Source organism: Triticum dicoccoides, chromosome 4A, assembly GCF_002162155.2.
Source record: "Triticum dicoccoides isolate Atlit2015 ecotype Zavitan chromosome 4A, WEW_v2.0, whole genome shotgun sequence".
Taxonomy (NCBI): Eukaryota; Viridiplantae; Streptophyta; class Magnoliopsida; order Poales; family Poaceae; genus Triticum; species Triticum dicoccoides.
Window position 1 is genome coordinate 440,314,598 of NC_041386.1, and position 18,571 is coordinate 440,333,168.

The following is an 18,571-nucleotide window of genomic DNA, read 5'->3' on the forward strand; positions in this document are numbered from 1 at the left end:
GCCGGCGGGGTCAGGAATAAGGCCGTGACGACGGAGAGGAGGGCTAGGAGGTAGGTTGGTCTCCGGCTCCGGGCTGCGAGCGACGCCATTGTTGGTTTCTCCAAGTACTGGCTGCTAGCTTGTCTTTGCTTGTTTGGATGAAGGGTTATTTAGCTAGAAGGGGGTATATATAGTGGATTTTGGAGGTAGATACAGAGAGACATATCGAGGTGTGGAACTGAGCTCGCTAGGGCTAGGCACAGCTGACTGGAGCACCTCTTTAGGGCATCTCCAGCCGCGCCCCCAACAGGCCCCCCCAGGCCACTTTTTCGGCGCCGGCGCCGAAAAACGGCCCAGTCGCGCCCTCAGGATGCCGAAAATCGCCGGTTCGGACCTTTTTTCCACCCGGCGGTCACAGGCCGAACCCGGCGCGCTGGGGAGCAGTTGGGGGCTCCGGCGCTAGGGAAAAGCACGCCTGGCCCACACCGACAGGGGAAAGTTTAAGGTTTTCTTCCCCCGACTCGCCTCGCACCCCCCGCGCCCTCGGTCACCACTAGCTATATCCCGGCGACGGCCGCCGCCCTACTCTGCTAGATAGCCATTCCCCGCCGGAAAATAGCAGCGCTTCACCGCGGCAGCCCCTCCCACAGCAGCTGGGTGTTTCCAGCCGCGGAGGCGCGGTTTAGCGGCGGGTACACGCCCACCGAGCGTAAGGTGTTCGGCGTTTTGCCTGACTCAGCGATGGACTCGGATGACGAGGAAGAGCTCGCCACGCTGCTGGAGGAGGAAGCCGCGGCCGATGTCCAGGAAGAAGAGCATCTCATGGTGCTCGCCGCCCTCGCCCAGCTGCTGGCGAGCAATGAAAAGCCGCGGTGAGGTGGCTCGGCGCCGGGGCGGGTGAAAGCAAAGAACCGGCATCGTCTCAAAGGCTACTGCATGCTCTACTCCGGCTACTTCGCCGATGCTCCACTTCATGGCGAGAAAACATTTCGGCGCCGTTATCGAATGAGCCGAAAGCTCTTCCTCAGGATTGTGAATTCCATCCGGGAGTTCGATAACTACTTCAAGTGCAAGATGTATTGCACTGGCGCTCTTGGATTCACCTCCATCCAGAAGTGCACGACAGCGATGAGGATGCTTGCATATGGAGCTCCCAGTGATTCACTCGACGACTATGGGCGCATGGCCGAGTCCATCAGCATAGGGTGTTTCTACAAATTCTATCGGGTAGTGGTGGCAGTGTTTGGGCCACAATACTTGAGAACACCCAATGCGGAAGACACTGCTCGGATCCTAGCCCAGAATGCAGCAAGAGGATTTTCTGGGATGCTTGGAAGCATCGACTGCATGCATTGGAAATGGAAGAATTGCCCATTTGGTTGGCAGGGGATGTACAAAGGCGCCAAAGGCGGTTGCAGTGTGGTGCTTGAGGTGGTAGCCACACAGGACCTCTGGATTTGGCACTCCTTCTTTGGTATGCCAGGAACTCACAATGACATCAACGTGCTGCAGTGCTCTTCTGTTTTTGCCAAGCTCGTTGAGGGCCATTCTCCTCCGGTGAACTTCGAGATCAATGGGCACCAATACAACAAGGGGTACTACCTAGCAGATGGCATCTATCCGAGATGGTCGACATTTGTGAAGACGATCTCAAACCCTGCGGCAGGAGGCAAGAACGCTAGTTTGCGAAAGTTCAGGAGGCTTGCAAGAAGGATGTCGAGCGGGCATTTGGTGTGCTCCAATCTCGATTCGCTGTTGTTCGGTACCCCGCTCAGACCTGGTCCAAAGATCAAATGTGGAAGATTATGACTTGCTGTGTCATCTTGCACAACATGATCATCGAGATTGAGCAAGAAGACCCAGTGTTTGACACTAAACCATACTACATGCAGGGTCCTCTAGCCGAAGTTGATCACCATCTACCGGTAACTTGGACTGCCTATCTCAGTATGCGTCAGGAGATCCGAGACCCACAGGTGCATCATCAACTGCAGAAAAATCTGATTGAACACCTATGGAGGCTCAAGGGGGAAGCCGTGTGATGAAATACGAGTTTTTATTTGTTGAACTATATAATTTGTATTGAACTATTTGCTGTTGTACTATTTTGTTGAAGTATTTGATTTTTCTGTGATGAAATATGTGATAAGAAATAATTGTGTTGATAATTGAACGCCGAGACACGGCGAAACCACGCCGAATATGAGCCTATTCTCGCCCATGTGGGCCCTTTATTCGTCGAAATTGGGCTGCAAAGTGGGCAAATTTCGACGCGTGGGGACGAGCTGGAGGCAACGACTGGGCGCAAAATCGCCCCCAGCGCCGATTATATCGCCGGCTCGTCCTCAGGGGACGATTTTTATGCGTCCTGGGGGGCCAACGGCTGAAGATACCTTTAGTTAGCTATGGTTGACTTGAGTTGGGCAAGCAAGAGTAACATCTCAGGTTGCTTTTTGCTGCTTGCTTCCGGTGTGCCGCTCGCAGGAGTGACTACTACTGACTAGTGAGCCGGTTTTCACCACGAGGAGGAATTAGTCTAGCAGAATCAAATGCCTGCCGACAGCGAGCGGGATACTGGTCATTCAACCGGAGAGGATTTTCTAGCGGAATGGATTTTTACGCGTGTCCTACATGCACACCATGTATGCACGTACACATACATGATGTGTAGTATTATCAATTGCTACACAATACTATGACGTGTGGTGCAACTAGCAATTACTACCAATTAGGCACCACAGCAAAGTGAATCGTGGGTATGTTTTGTAGTCAAAAAGTAGTATGCCATTTCTTGAACCAACCCACAACACAGTTACATCTCACCCACCCATGCTGCTTTTAGGTTTGATTATATAGTTTGTACCAATTATATCTTTTGAACCAAATATCCGATTGACAAACCGTTTGAATATTTGTATTCACAATTTAAATCTTCAAAACAAGATCAAATTTTGAACACTTTTGAAAAAATTCAAATTCAAATTATGAACCATATTAAATCTTATATGAAACTATTACATATGTGTTTCATCGTATTTTTACATGTTTCATTACTTTTTCTATTACATGGTTTCGTTAATTTTCATTCCGGATTTCAATACTATTTCATTCAGATTTCATTTCTATTTTTGGAGTTCTCAAATAAGTTTCATATCATTTTGTTAAATTATCTTTCATGGTTAGGCTGGCACTAAAAGTGTTCTCTTCACATATTTTCTATACGATATCATTTTCATACCATTGCAATTTATATGTTTTCTGTATTTATTCGTACAATCCCCTTTGCATGTTTCCGTTATTGTTTCATTCCACAATTCATCCATGTTTCATCTCAAGCTTGATATAAGTTTTTATTATGGTTTATTAAATTATCTATTGCATGTTTTCATTATTGGTTCACTCCGGTTTCATTGTCGTATCGTCTCACATTTCATATAAGTTTCATTATGGCATCAAGTTTGAATTTAAACTTACTCAGAACAGGTTCAAGTTTGATCTTGTTTAAAAGATTTGAATGACACGAACATGAATCTCCAAATGGATTCTAAATCAAATAATTAGTTCAAAAGTTAAAAGTGTTACAAATTTTCAAATCAGACTAAAAGTATGGGAGAATGGACCGTGGGATGAAAGAATAAAATAATCTGAGTGAAATAAATGCTTGCTCCTATACACTGGGTAGTGCCATGAAAACAATACAAAACAATTGAATTCCGTAGAGTACTCATATGCAATAGAGTCCAATACGAGAGGAGAATTGTCAATGAAGTAGAAAAGTCTTTTTGTGTGTGAGGGTACAATTCAAGAGACTACTCTTGACATGGCTACCGAGAAAGATCAAACGAATGCAAAATACTGGAAGGTATCAAACAAATCATATTATCAAATTTCTCACAAATCGATGGGGCATACAAAATATGCGCAACCACTGGCAGGTTGTTTGAATCAAGTAAGGTACGCTCCTCCTAGCAGTGTCACTTGTCGTCGAAGGGAAGCAAGGTGCACACATCGGATTTGTACATGTTGGTTTAATTTTCTCTCTCGAATATGCACGAGTGTGCATATCATACTTTATAGAACGGGGAGGGGTAAAGAACCCCCAAAGCCTACAATTGGTATTACAACACCATGAGCCTTAGCTCCAACTCCCACCCACACGCTCCTAGTATAGACTACTTATGCCTCGCCCACCTTTGAAGCTCCACAGCGATGCCGCTCCAATCTCCTTTGAGTAGTCCCGCTTGATGCCAAGCATTCCCCTTTGCCATGATTCTCCGTATTACTCCGTCTAACGAGGGTGAGCCTCCGTCGAAAATAATAGCATTTCTATGTTTCCATAGTTCCTAGAGTACCAAGATCATCATGACCCGTACGATCCTCGGTTTTGTCTCGCACCAACTGTCCAGAGAGTCATTCACTTGTGGTGTCCATTGAGGCTTTCCGATTACCATGCATATCATCCCCCACACCATCCTAGCGAACACACATGTGAGATCGATATGATTCAGCGTTTCCTCCTCTTGATCACAGAATGGGCCTATATCATTGTGCGGCAGACCCCGGCGTGCTAGTCAATCCGCTGTCCAGCATCGATTCTTCAAGGCCAACCACACGAAGAACCGGCAGTGCAAAGGGGCCTTAGACTTCCACGTGAATTGTGCCGTCGGCTCCACTTCCTTGGCCGCAAATAGAGCGGCGTAAGCATACCTGACCAAAACTGTCCATTTGCCTCCCATGCCCAAGATAGGACGTCTTCAGTGTCCTCCTGAAGTGTGATTGCCTGTAGTCTATGCCACAGGTCAAGGTACTACATGAGAGCTTCGAAGCTCAAGTTTGGCTTTACGTCCATGGCTCACGAGCCTGCATGAAGCGCATCCTTCAGTAACTTGCAGGCCCTCACACGCGGGCTGACAGTCTCATAGGTTAGAGGTGCAACCTCCACAAGCCGGGCTCCGTCCAACCACCTCCCAAAAAAGGATGCGGCTTCCATTTCCATTTTCTGCCTTAGTAGCAGCAGAGAAGATGGCCATTGATGCTTTAGGAGCCGGGATGTTGAATTCATGCCAAGGCCTTAGCCGATCCACTCTCTGTAACCATGCCCATCTGGCCTGTAAGGCCACGTTCAATCCTGCAAGATCTGGGACGCCCAAGCTGAAGGAAATATGCCCTAGAGGCAATAATAAAGTTGTTATTTATATTTACTTATATCATGATAAATGTTTATTATTCATGCTAGAATTGTATTATCCGGAAACTTGATACATGTGTGGATACATAGACAAAACACAGTGTCCCTAGTAAGCCTCTACTAGACTAGCTCGTTAATCAAAGATGGTTAAGTTTCCTAACCATAGACATGTGTTGTCATTTGATGAACGGGATCACATCATTAGGAGAATGATGTGATGGACAATACTCATCCGTTAGCTTAGCATAATGATCGTTTAGTTTTATTGCTATTGCTTCCTTCATGACTTATACATATTCCTCTGACTATGAGATTATGCAACTCCTGAATTTCGGAGGAACACCTTGTGTGCTATCAAACATCACAATATAACTAGGTGATTATAAAGATGCTCTACAGGTGTCTCCGGCGGTGTTTGTTGAGTTGGCATAGATCAATATTAGGATTTGTCACTCCGAATATCGGAGAGGTATCTCTGGGCCCTCTCGGTAATGCACATCACTATAAGCCTTGCAAGTAATGTAACTAATGAGTTAGTTGCGGGATGATGTATTACGGAACGAGTAAAGAGACTTTCTGATAACGGGATTGAACTAGGTATGATGATACCGATGATCAAATCTCGGGCAAGTAACATACCGATGACAAAGGGAATGACGTATATTGTTATGCGGTTTGACCAATAAAGATCTTCATAGAATATGTAGGAATCAATATGAGCATCCAGGTTCCGCTATTGGTTATTGACCGGAGATGTGTCTCAGTCATGTCTACATAGTTCTCAAACCCACAAGGTCCGCACGCTTAACGTTCGATGACAATTTGTATTATGAGTTATGTGTTTTGGTGACCGAAGTTTGTTCGGAGTCCCAGATGAGATCATGGACATGACGAGGAGTCTCGGAATGGTCGAGAGGTAAAGATTCATATATTGGAAGGTTATATACGGACACCGCAATGGTTCCAAAGAGGTTCGGAGATTTATCGGAGTACCGGGAGGCTATCGGAACCCCCCCCCCCCCGGGAAAAGTTAATGGGCCTAATGGGCCATAGTGGAGGAGAGGAGGCAGGCCACGGGAGGTGGCGCGCGCCCCCCTTGCCCAATTCGAGTTGGACAAGGGGAGGGGGCGCGTGTAACACCCAGATGCGGCTATATCTCCCACGTGTCGGAGCACGACTTAGAGGCATAACCGCATAGTAGGCATGTCGGAAAAGGGGTAATCTTTACACATCCCATGTACTGAATAAGAAAGGGATAAAGAGTTGGCTTACAATTGCCACTTCACACAATACATAAATATAGCATTACATCATCCAGAATACAATCAAGGTCTGACTACGGAACCAAATAAAGAAAGACAACCCCAAATGCTAGATCCCCGATCGTCCCAACTAGGCTCCACTACTGATCAACCGGAAAAGACACAAAATAACGATCAAGATCTTCATCGAGCTCCCACTTGAGCTGGGCTGCGTCACCTGCACTGGTATCATCGGCACCTGCAACTGTTTGGAAGAATCTGTGAGTCACGAGGACTCAGCAATCTCACACCCTCGCGATCAAGACTATTTAAGCTTATGGATAGGAAAAGGTAGTGAGGTGGAGCTGCAACAAGAACTAGCGCATATGGTGGCTAACTTACGCAAGTGAGAGCGAGAAGAGAAGCAAATCACGGTTGAGAAGCTATAGAGATCAAGAAGCGATCCTGAAACTATTTACATTCAAACATAACTCCAACACCGTATTCATTTCCTGGACTCCGCCGGAAAGAGACCATCACGGCCACACACGCGGTTGATGCATTTTAATTAAGTTAAGTTTGAAGTTCTCTACAATCAGACATTAACAAATTTCCATCTGCCCATAACTGCGGGCACGACTCTCGAAAGTTTATACCCCGCAGGGGTGTTCCAACTTAGCCCATCACAAGCTCTCACGGTCAACGAAGGATATTCCTTCTCCCAGGAAGACCCGATCAGACTCAGAATCCCGGTTACAAGACATTTCGACAATGGTAAAACAAGACCAGCAAAGCCTCCCGGATGTGCCGACAAATCCCGATAGGAGCTGCACATAACTTGTTCTCAGGGCACACCGGATGAACACTACGTACAACTAAAACCAACCCTCAAGTTTCCCCGAGGTGGCTCTGCAAGTGGCTCTATTTTGGACCAACACTCAGAGGAGCACTGACCTGGGGGTTTAAAATAAAGATGACCCTCGGGCTCCAGAAACCCGAGGGAAAAAGGCTTAGGTGGCAAATGGTAAAACCAAGGTTGGGCCTTGCTGGAGGAGTTTTATTCAAGGCGAACTGTCAAGGGGTTCCCATTATGACCCAACCGCATAAGGAATGCAAAATCAAGGAACGTAACACCGGTATGACGGAAACTAGGGCGGCAAGAGTGGAACAAAACACCAGGCATAAGGTCGAGCCTTCCACCCTTTACCAAGTATATAGATGCATTAATTAAATAATAGATATTGTGATATCCCAACATATCCATGTTCCAACATGGAACAAACTTCATCTTCACCTGCAACTAACAATGCTATAAGAGGGGCTGAGCAAAAGCGGTAACATAGCCAAACAACGGTGTGCTAGGAAAGGTGGGTTAGAGGCTTGACATGGCAATATGGGAGGCATGATATAGCAAGTGGTAGGTATCGCGGCATAGCAATAGAGCGAGCAACTAGCAAGCAAACATAGAAGTGATTTCGAGGGTATGGTCATCTTGCCTGAGATCCCGCAAAGAAGAAGAACGAGTCCATGAAGAAGACAAACGGACGTAGTCGAACGGATCCTCACAAACGCGACGTTATCGGAACTAACCCGAAGAAGCAACACCGGAAAGAAGCAAACAACATAGTAAACAACCATCACATAATCATGGAATGATGCGCAAACAAGTATGATGCATGTCTGGTTTAATGATTCATGGCATGGCAAAATGCAACAAACAAAACTACAAATTAAGTGGAGCTCAATATGCAACGAGTTACATATCGATGAAACACCACATTTGAATATTTAGTTCACTCCCATTTATGTACCCAACAATTTTAAATGTTGTTAAGCATGGCAAGAGGTGAAGCACAATTAAACTACACTATCTGAGCAATTTAAATGGGGCTGGAAATAACAAACAACAATTCCGGTAAAACCCCATATGCATTTAGCAATTCAAAGCAACAACAATTTTTAAACATTTTAAATGTTGTTATCATGATGCGAATGACATGTGCAAGTTATGCAATTTTAAGAAAATGTTGGCATGATAAGATATGAGGCATTTGTCATCGTGGCGGAAACGAAAGGGGTGCCATGGCAATGAATCCGAAAAAATGATGCCATGGCAACATATCGGTTCCGGTAGCTCATGGAGATACCGATGCAAAGGAAGGTGGCGGGAGTGTGCAAAAGATGGTGGGGTGATTCCGGTAACCGGGTCCCCACGTGTTAGCGGCAGAAGAGGAGGACCGAGCAAGTGACAACTCGGACATGGTGCAAACATAGGGTGCAACTCATACATCACGCAACATTCGTCCACGGCGGTCGTCTCGACGTTATACCTTTGAAGCGTGTGTTTTCGGGGCGGAACGAGTTTGACGGGATGTAGTTGTTCTCACGACAGTAGTCGTTCACGTTCATAGTGGAAGTAATCGTTCACGTTCGTAGTGGAAGTAGCGGTTCACGCGACGGTAGTTGAACTTGACGTTTGCATTACACGGGTCTTGGGCGACGGTCGTCGTACATGGTTCAGAGTGGTACTTGCATCTTCGGACTTGTCGGTCTTGATTCTTGCAACGGTAGCGGTATACGTTTCGTTTTCGATGAGGTACTTAACGAATCCAACATCCTCGGGGCGACGGTAGTTGTACACGGTCCACGAGACGTCAATCATTCAGGGTCCGACTTGCGGGTATTGCCGACATGAGGGGTACTTGGCGTTTTTGTGTAGACGAACTTGGCGCATCCGAAGGGTCATCGAGTACTGGTTTTTGGTGAAGTCCAGGTCTTCGGTGTCGTGGTACTTGGCGTCCATGTAGTCGATCTTGCCGGTCTTGATGGTCCGAAACGAAGCAACACAAGGACCTCGGTGGGCAGCAGCAAGGAGGCGATGGTAGAGCAGCGGTTCTCGGTGGCCGGCGTCACTGGATCTCGCGGAAGGGAGGTTGATGCCTCAGGAGCTCGCGGGATTGAAGGTCATCGGTGCTAGAGTTGCTGCTGCTGTTCGAGGCGAAGCAGGGCGCAGACGCGGACGAGGGCTTGAGGCGGCTGGCTCCGGGATGCAGGGCACGGAGGGAGGGGTTGATCCGGCCGCTGGACGGCGTCTCCGGTGAGAACCGAGTCGAGGCAGGGGCATACCCAGGCAGCGGGGATGGACGACGCCGGTGGAGATGCCTGGCAACATGCCAGTGGCGGGGATGGACGGCGCCGGCGAGGTCCGGCGACCGGGCAACGGGGGAGCGCTAGCGGCAGTGAGGATCGGGCGCGGCGGCGCTGGTCGCCGACATTATGCCGCGTGGCCCGCAGGCAAGCAGCGAGGGCGAGGAGACGCAGGAGGCGGGGTTCTCGGACTTGAGCGACGGCGGAGGTTGGTGGTGCTCGCGAGGCAGCGGAGGTCGCGGGCTGGCTGCAAGGAAGAGAGCGAGAGGAGGGAGAGACCATGGGGATCGAGAGGAGCTGAGCGAGGGGGTCGGGACGAAGGGTGCATCGCGAGGAGGAGAGATGACGGTGCTCGGGAGGGAGATGGGGATCAAGCAGGAGGCTCTCCCCTCGCTCTAGGATTAGCGAGGGAGAGAGGCTGGGCTGGCCTTCGGTCGCCTGGAGGCCCAGCTTGACCTTGGGCCACTTCGGTGGGAAGGGAAAAGCCAGGAGGCCTGCTTGGCTGGCCAAAAGAAAGAAAAGGTTTTCTTTTCCATATCTCAGAAAAAGAAAAGAGCCAAGGAATTGATTTGGAGGTTCAAATAAACCTGAAGTTAACTAAAATGGTATGTGACCACTTTGACATAATTTCAAAACTCCACAACTAGATTTGAAGCAAGGGGAGAAGGATGGATGATTTAAATAATTTAGAGACGAGAGGAGTTTCAAATGCAAGTGTGTTATGGTCAATTCCAAATTAATGGAATATTTTATAATATCTCCCTAAATACCGAGAGGGTATGTTTTAAAGAGAAGCCACCATGTGAGTTCCCTCAATTTAAATGGATCGAAGATCCATACAGTTTATTTAGTTGAGTTGGAGAGATTAAAGACATGATGACATGATGCAATGCACATGATGCTATGATGAATGCAACAAGCAAAAACAAATCACACAACGGATCTCGGAAACCTTGGAAGGCATCTGAAGCTCCGGTCTTGGGGCGTCACAACACTCCACCACTACAAGAGGATCTCGTCCCGAGATCTAAGGATGGCACCGGAGAGAAAGGGAAGAGGAAGAGAAGAGGTAAAACTAAGTTGCTTCTTTGACAATCGAGTGAAACCAAAGAACCTTGAGAGGTTAAACCATTTGAGAATAGAAAACAACGGAGATGAACAAAGTTGAAAACACTCTGTTAGAAAAGAGGAACAAGGAACATTACTAGAACCTTGTAGGTTGAAAGACATAAGAAAAAGGGTTGCAATGGACAAGAAGTACATGCAAGCACTCCGGTAGAAACGAGATGTACAAGGAACGATAAAGGTCAATTACGACAACACTCTGGTTAAAACAAAATAGAGAAGGAATAAGAATGATATAATTTGGACAGCACTCTGACTGTAAATGGAAGGCATTCAACATGAACTTGACAAGATGAGAGGATACTTGATCAGATCAACAACACACTACCTCCCGAACTATTGAAAGAATGGAACAAGGGGTAAGAAAGATCTCAGACAGCACTCCGGTTGAGAAGGAAGGCAAAACTTGACAGAATGAGAGAACTTGAAAAGAGGGAACGTCACTCCGGTTGAATGGATAAGCAAAAGAAAGAACACGATCCTCACAATTCAAGATGATGAGAGAAGAGAGCAACATCACAAGACCTCTGGGAGAAAGAATAGAAGATAGATCATTGGAAAGAAAGAAAGATTGGAGAAGAAAATGCCAACTTCTGCCACAAAGAGCTTGAAAAGGCATCCTTAGGAGAAGGGTCGAACAGAGTTGTTGGAAAACCAACAACGAAAAAGAGTAAGCTTGTAGTGGGCTTATGGAGAACATCTCAAAACTATGAGGTGAAATTCTGCCACTAACGGAAACAATAGATTGGATTGATGTCAACAAGGAGACGAGAAACTTATGTCACCGGTAGGATAAATGAAGAACTTGGATCATTTATAAGCACCATAAATAGCAAAAATCCTTAGGAGAAGCTTTAGGTGAAATATAACCCAAGATAATTTCAAAGAAGAGATTGATCGGTTTAAATATCTCATACCTGACAACTTTTGAATCATGAAACATGAAGGGAAATTGTCAAGAAAGACATAACACCACCTGAAAAAGATAAGATAGAAAGAATTGCACTTCGGAATGCAAGATGAAGAATACTTGAGCTCCTCTGAAACTAATCTCGATGAACACTTCGAGAAGGAATTAAATCCTTGATGAACCATCATGTAGAGCCTCCATGAAGAACTCCGGTAACAAAATGATGATAAAAAGAAAGAGAAGTTGAAAAATACAAGGTGAAGCCTTGTGATATGTCTCCAACGTATCTATAATTTTTGATTGCTCCATGCTATATTATCTACTGTTTTAGGCAATATTGGGCTTTATTTTCCACTTTTATATTATTTTTGGGACTAACCTATTAACCGGAGGCCCAGCCCAGAGTTGCTGTTTTATGCCCATTTCAGTGTTTCAAAGAAAAGGAATATTAAACAGAGTCGAAACGGAACGAAATCAACTAGAGAAGTTATTTTTGGAACGAAAGCCACCAGATAGACTTGGACTCCACGTCAGGAGATACGGGAGGTGCTCACGAGGGTGGGGGCGCCCCCCTAGGGCGCGCCCCTGCCTCGTGGGGCCCCCGTGGCTCCTCCGACGTACTTCATGCACCCATATATATCGTCGTACCCTAAAACTTCCAGAACGGACAATAGATCGGGTGTTCCGCCGCCATAAGGCTCCGTAGCCACCAAAAACCAATCTAGACCCATTCTGGCACCCTGCCGGAGGGGGAATCCTTCTCCGGTGGCCATCTTCATCATCTCGGTGCTCGCCATGACGAGGAGGGAGTAGTTCTCCCTCGGGGCTGAGGGTATGTACCAGTAGCTATGTGTTTGATCTCTCTCTCTCTCTCTCTCTCTCGTGTTCTTGAGATGGTACGATCTTGATGTATCGCAAGCTTTGCTATTATAGTTGGATCCTATGTTTCTCCTCCCCCTCTTCTCTCTTGTAATGAATTGAGTTTCCCCTTTGAAGTTATCTTATCAACTTGCGGGTTCCGCCCATGAACCTATGCATAGGGGTTGGCACACGTTTTCGTCGTGATTCTCCGGTAGAATTTTGGGGCACTCTTTGAGGTCCTTTGTGTTGGTTGAATAGATGAATCTGAGATTGTGTGATGCATATCGTATAATCATACCCACGGATACTTGAGGTGACATTGGAGTATCTAGGTGACATTATGGTTTTGGTTGATTTGTATCTTAAGGTGTTATTCTAGTACGAACTCTAGGGCTATTTGTGACACTTATAGGAATAGCCCAACAGATTGATTGGAAAGAATAACTTTGAGGTGGTTTCGTACCCTACCATAATCTCTTTGTTCGTTCTCCGCTATTAGTGACTTTGGAGTGACTCTTTGTTGCATGTTGAGGGATAGTTTTATGATCCAATTATGTTAGTATCGTTGAGAGGACTTACACTAGTGAAAGTATGAACCCTAGGCCTTGTTTCCACACATTGCAATATCGTTTACGCCCACTTTTATCACTTGTTACCTTGCTATTTTTATAATTTCAGATTACAAACACCTTTATCTACTATCCATATACCACTTGTATCACCATCTCTTCGCCGAACTAGTGCACCCATACAATTTACCATTGTATTGGGTGTGTTGGGGACACAAGAGACTCTTTGTTATTTGGTTGCAGGGTTGCTCGAGAGAGACCATCTTCATCCTATGCCTCCTACGGATTGATAAGCCTTAGGTCATCCACTTGAGGAAAATTCGCTACTGTCCTACAAACCTCTGCACTTGGAGGCCCAACAACGTCTACAAGAAGAAGGTTGTGTAGTAGACATCAAGCTTTTTTCTGGCGCCGTTGCCAGGGAGGTGAGTGCTTGAAGGTATATCTTTAGATCTTGCAATCGAGTCTTTTAGTTTCTTGTTTTATCACTAGTTTATTTTATAAAAGAAAACTACAAAAATATGGAATTGAGTTTGTCTCATACGCTTCATCTTTTTAATATCTTTCTTGAGTATGATGGAAAAGATAATTGTGCTCAAGCGCTAGAAGAAGAAATCTATAAAATGTTTGGCACTAAATATTTGAATGATGAGCATGACTACAATGTTGTTAGTATGAATTCCTTGAATATCTATGATGCTAATGATATGCAAAGCCACAAGCTTGGGGAAGCTACATTTGATGAAGATGATATTTTTTGTCCCCCAAGCTTTGATGAGCAAATTTATTATGATGAAAGCATGCCTCCTATCTATGATGATTATTGTGATGACATGTATGCTTTAAAGAATAATGATAAGCATGAAACTTGTCATCTTGATCTTAATTTTCAATCACATGATAGTTATTTTGTTGAGTTTGCTCCCACTATTATTCATGAGAAGAATCTTGCTTATGTGGAGAGTAGTAAATTTTCTATGCTTGTAGATTATGAAAATAATGCTTTAGGTGCTGGTTATATTGTTGAATTCATTCATGATGCTACTGAAAATTATTATGAGGGAGGAATATATGCTTTTAGGAATTGCAATAATATCAAGTTTCCTCTCTATGTGCTTAAAGTTTTGAAGTTATGCATGTTTTGCCTTCCTATGCTAGTTGATTATTGCTCCCATAAGTTGTTTGCTCAAAAAATCCCTATGCATAGTAAGTATGTTAGACTTAAATGTGCTAGTCATATTCTTCATGATGCTCTTTTTATGTTACAATTCTTATCTTTTATGTGAGCATCATTAAAATCATCATGCCTAGCTAGGGGCATTAAACGATAGCGCTTGTTGGGAGGCAACCCAATTTTATTTTAGTTCCTTGCCTTTTGTTCCTGTTTAGTAATAAATAATTCATCTAGCCTATGTTTATATGTGGTTTTACGCTTTTAATTAGTGTTTGTGCCAAGTAGAACCTCTGGGAAGACTTGGGGAAAGTCTTGTTGATCATGCTGTAAAAAACAGAAACTTTAGCGCTCACGAGAACTGCTGCCATTTTTATTTGGAGAGTGATATTTATTTAATTATTTTTTCATATGATTAATAGATAAATTCCTCAGGTCCAGCAATTTATTTTAGAATTTTATGAGTTCCAGAAGTATATGTTTGATCCAGATTACTACAGACTGTTCTATTTCTGACAGATTCTATTTTTCATGTGTTGTTTACTTATTTCGATGAATCTATGGCTAGTAAAATAGTTTATAAACCATAGAGAAGTTGGAATACAGTAGGTTTAACACCAATATAAATAAAGAATGAGTTCATTACAGTACCTTGAAGTGGTGATTTATTTTCTTATACTAACGGAGCTTACGAGTTTTCTGTTAAGTTTTGTGTTGTGAAGTTTTCAAGTTTGGGTAAGGATTCGATGGACTATGGAATAAGGAGTGTCAAGAGCCTAAGCTTGGAGATTCCTAAGGCACCCCAAGGTAATATTCAAGGACAACCAAGAGCCTAAGCTTGGGGATGCCCCGGAAGGCATCCCCTCTTTCGTCTTCGTTCATCGGTAACTTTACTTGGAGCTATATTTTTATTCACCACATGATATGTGTTTTGCGTGGAGCGTCAATTTATTTTGTTTGCATTTGCTTGATGTTATTGAGAACAATTTTTTGCATCTTTTATTTCAATAAAAGTGGCATTGATAGCCTTTACTATGCCTATGTTACAAGTATACATGTTGCTGTTTGAAAACAGAAAGTTTACCGCTGTTGCAATAATTCCCTAGAAAAGTCAGAATGTGATAAAATGTTGAAACCTTTTTCATATTAAGCTCTGATAAATTTACTACAGTGGGAATTTTCTTTCATAATTTTTTGATCTAGGGAAGTATGGATGTTGCGGCATTCTTTACAGACTATCCTGTTTAGGCAGAAAGTTTACCGCTGTTTGCATTGTTTGCATATGTTTGCTTCTTTAATGATTCTATTTGAGGATAGGACTATTAAATATGCAGATGCATTTAGTATGCAATGTTGAATAATAATTTTAATGATTTGCTACAGTAGATTATGATAAGGTTTTTGCAATGGTTTATACTAACTTATCTCACGAGTCCTTGTTGAGTTTTGTGTGGATGAAGCTTTTGAGATTTAGGGAGACCGTGAAATGAGAGGAATTAAGGAGACACAAAAGCTCAAGCTTGGGGATGCCCAAGGCACCCCAAGATAATATTTAAAGAAGTCTCAAGCGTCTAAGCTTGGGGATGCTGCGGTTGGCATCCCACCTTTCTTCTTCAACAAACTATCTGTTAGTATCGGTTGATCCTAAGTTTTTGCTTCTTCACATGATGTTTGCTATTATTAGATGTCATTTTATTTAGTTTTGCTTGCTATTTGAATAAAGTATCAAGGTATGAAATTATTGAATGGGAGAGTCTTCACATAGTTGCACAATTATTCGACTACTCATCGATCTTCACTTATATCTTTCGGAGTAGTTTGTCATTTGCTCTAGTGCTTCACTTATATCTTTTAGAGCATGGTGGTAGTTCTATTTTGAAGAAATAGATGAACTCTCATGCTTCACTTAGATTATTTTGAGAGTCTTAAATAGCATGTTAATTTGCTTAAAATCCTAGTATGCTAGGTATTCAAGAATAATAAAATTCTCTTATGAGTGTGTTGAATACTAAGAGAAGTTTGATACTTGATGATTGTTTTGAGATATGAGGATGGTAATATTAGAGTCATGCTAGTTGAGTAGTTGTGAATTTGAGAAATACTTGTGTTGAAGTTTGTGATTCCTGTAGCGTGCACGTATGGTGAACCGCTATGTGATGAAGTCGGAGCATGATTTATTTATTGATTGCCTTCCTTATGAGTGGCGGTCGGGGACGAGCGATGGTCTTTTCCTACCAATCTATCCCCCTAGGAGCATGCGTGTAGTACTTTGTTTCGATAACTAATAGATTTTTGCAATAAGTATGTGAGTTCTTTATCACTAATGTTGAGTCCATGGATTATACGCACTCTCACCCTTCCACCATTGCTAGCCTCTCTAATACCGTGCACCTTTCGCCGGTATCATACACCCACCATATACCTTCCTCAAAACAGCCACCATACCTACCTATCATGGCATTTCCATAGCCATTCCAAGATATATTGCCATGCAACTTTCCACAGTTCCGTTATTATGACACGCTCCATCATTGTCATACCGCTTTGCATGATCATGTAGTCGACATCGTATTTGTGGCAAATCCACCATTCATAATTCTTTCATACATGTCACTCATGAGTCATTGCACATCCCGGTACACCGCCGGAGGCATTCATATAGAGTCATATCTTGTTCTAAGTATCGAGTTGTAATTCTTGAGTTGTAAGGAAAATAGAAGTGTGACGATTATCATTCAATAGAGCATTGTCCCCCCAAAAAAAAAAGAAAGGGAAAATAAAAAAATAAAGGACAAATAAAAAAGGGAAAGTCCAAAAAAGGGGGGGGGGACAATGCTACTATCCTTTTACCACACTTGTGCTTCAAAGTAGCACCATAATCTTCATGATAGAGAGTCTCCTATGTTGTCACTTTCATATACTAGTGGTAATCTTTCATTATAGAACTTGGCTTGTATATTCCAATGATGGGCTTTCTCAAAATGCCCTAGGTCTTCGTGAGCAAGCAAGTTGGATGCACACCCACTAGTTTCTTTTGTTGAGCTTTCATATACTTATAGCTCTAGTGCATCCGTTGCATGGCAATCCCTACTCACTCACATTGATATCTATTGATGGACATCTCCATAGCCCGTTGATACGCCTAGTTGATGTGAGACTATCTTCTCTCTTTTTGTCTTCTCCACAACCACCATTCTATTCCACCTATAGTGCTATGTCCATGGCTCACGCTCATGTATTGCGTGAAGATTGAAAAAGTTTGAGAACATCAAAAGTATAAAACAATTGCTTGGCTTGTCATCGGGGTTGTGCATGATATAAATATTTTGTGTGGTGAAGATGGAGCATAGCCAGACTATATGATTTTGTAGGGATAACTTTCTTTGGCCATGTTACTTTGAGAAGACATGATTGCTTAGTCAGTATGCTTGAAGTATTATTATTTTTATGTCAATATGAACTTTTGTCTTGAATCTCTCGGATATGAATATTCATATCACAAGTAAGAAGAATTACATTGAAATTATGCCAACTAGCATTCCACATCAAAAATTATCTTTTTATCATTTACCTACTCGAGGACGAGCAAGAATTAAGCTTGGGGATGCTTGATACGTCTCCAACGTATCTATAATTTTTGATTGCTCCATGCTATATTATCTACTGTTTTAGGCAATATTGGGTTGTATTTTCCACTTTTATATTATTTTTGGGATTAACCTATTAACCGGAGGCCCAGCCCAGAGTTGCTGTTTTATGCCCATTTCAGTGTTTTGAAGAAAAGGAATATTAAACGGAGTCGAAACGGAACGAAATCAACTGGAGAAGTTATTTTTGGAACGAAAGCCACCAGATAGACTTGGACTCCAGGTCAGGAGATACGGGAGGTGCTCACGAGGGTGGGGGGCGCCCCCCCTAGGGCGCGCCCCCCTGCCTCGTGGGGCCCCCGTGGCTCCTCCGACGTACTTCGTGCACCCATATATATCGTCGTACCCTAAAACTTCCAGAACGGACAATAGATCGGGAGTTCCGCCGCCAGAAGCCTCCGTAGCCACCAAAAACCAATCTAGACCCGTTCCGGCACCCTGCCGGAGGGGGGAATCCATCTCCGGTGGCCATCTTCATCATCCCGGTGCTCTCCATGACAAGGAGGGAGTAGTTCTCCCTCGGGGCTGAGGGTATGTACCAGTAGCTATGTGTTTGATCTCTCTCTCTCTCTCTCTCTCGTGTTCTTGAGATGGTACGATCTTGATGTATCGCGAGCTTTGCTATTATAGTTGGATCCTATGTTTCTCCTCCCCCTCTTCTCTCTTGTAATGAATTGAGTTTCCCCTTTGAAGTTATCTTATCGGATTGAGTCTTTAAAGATTTGAGAACACA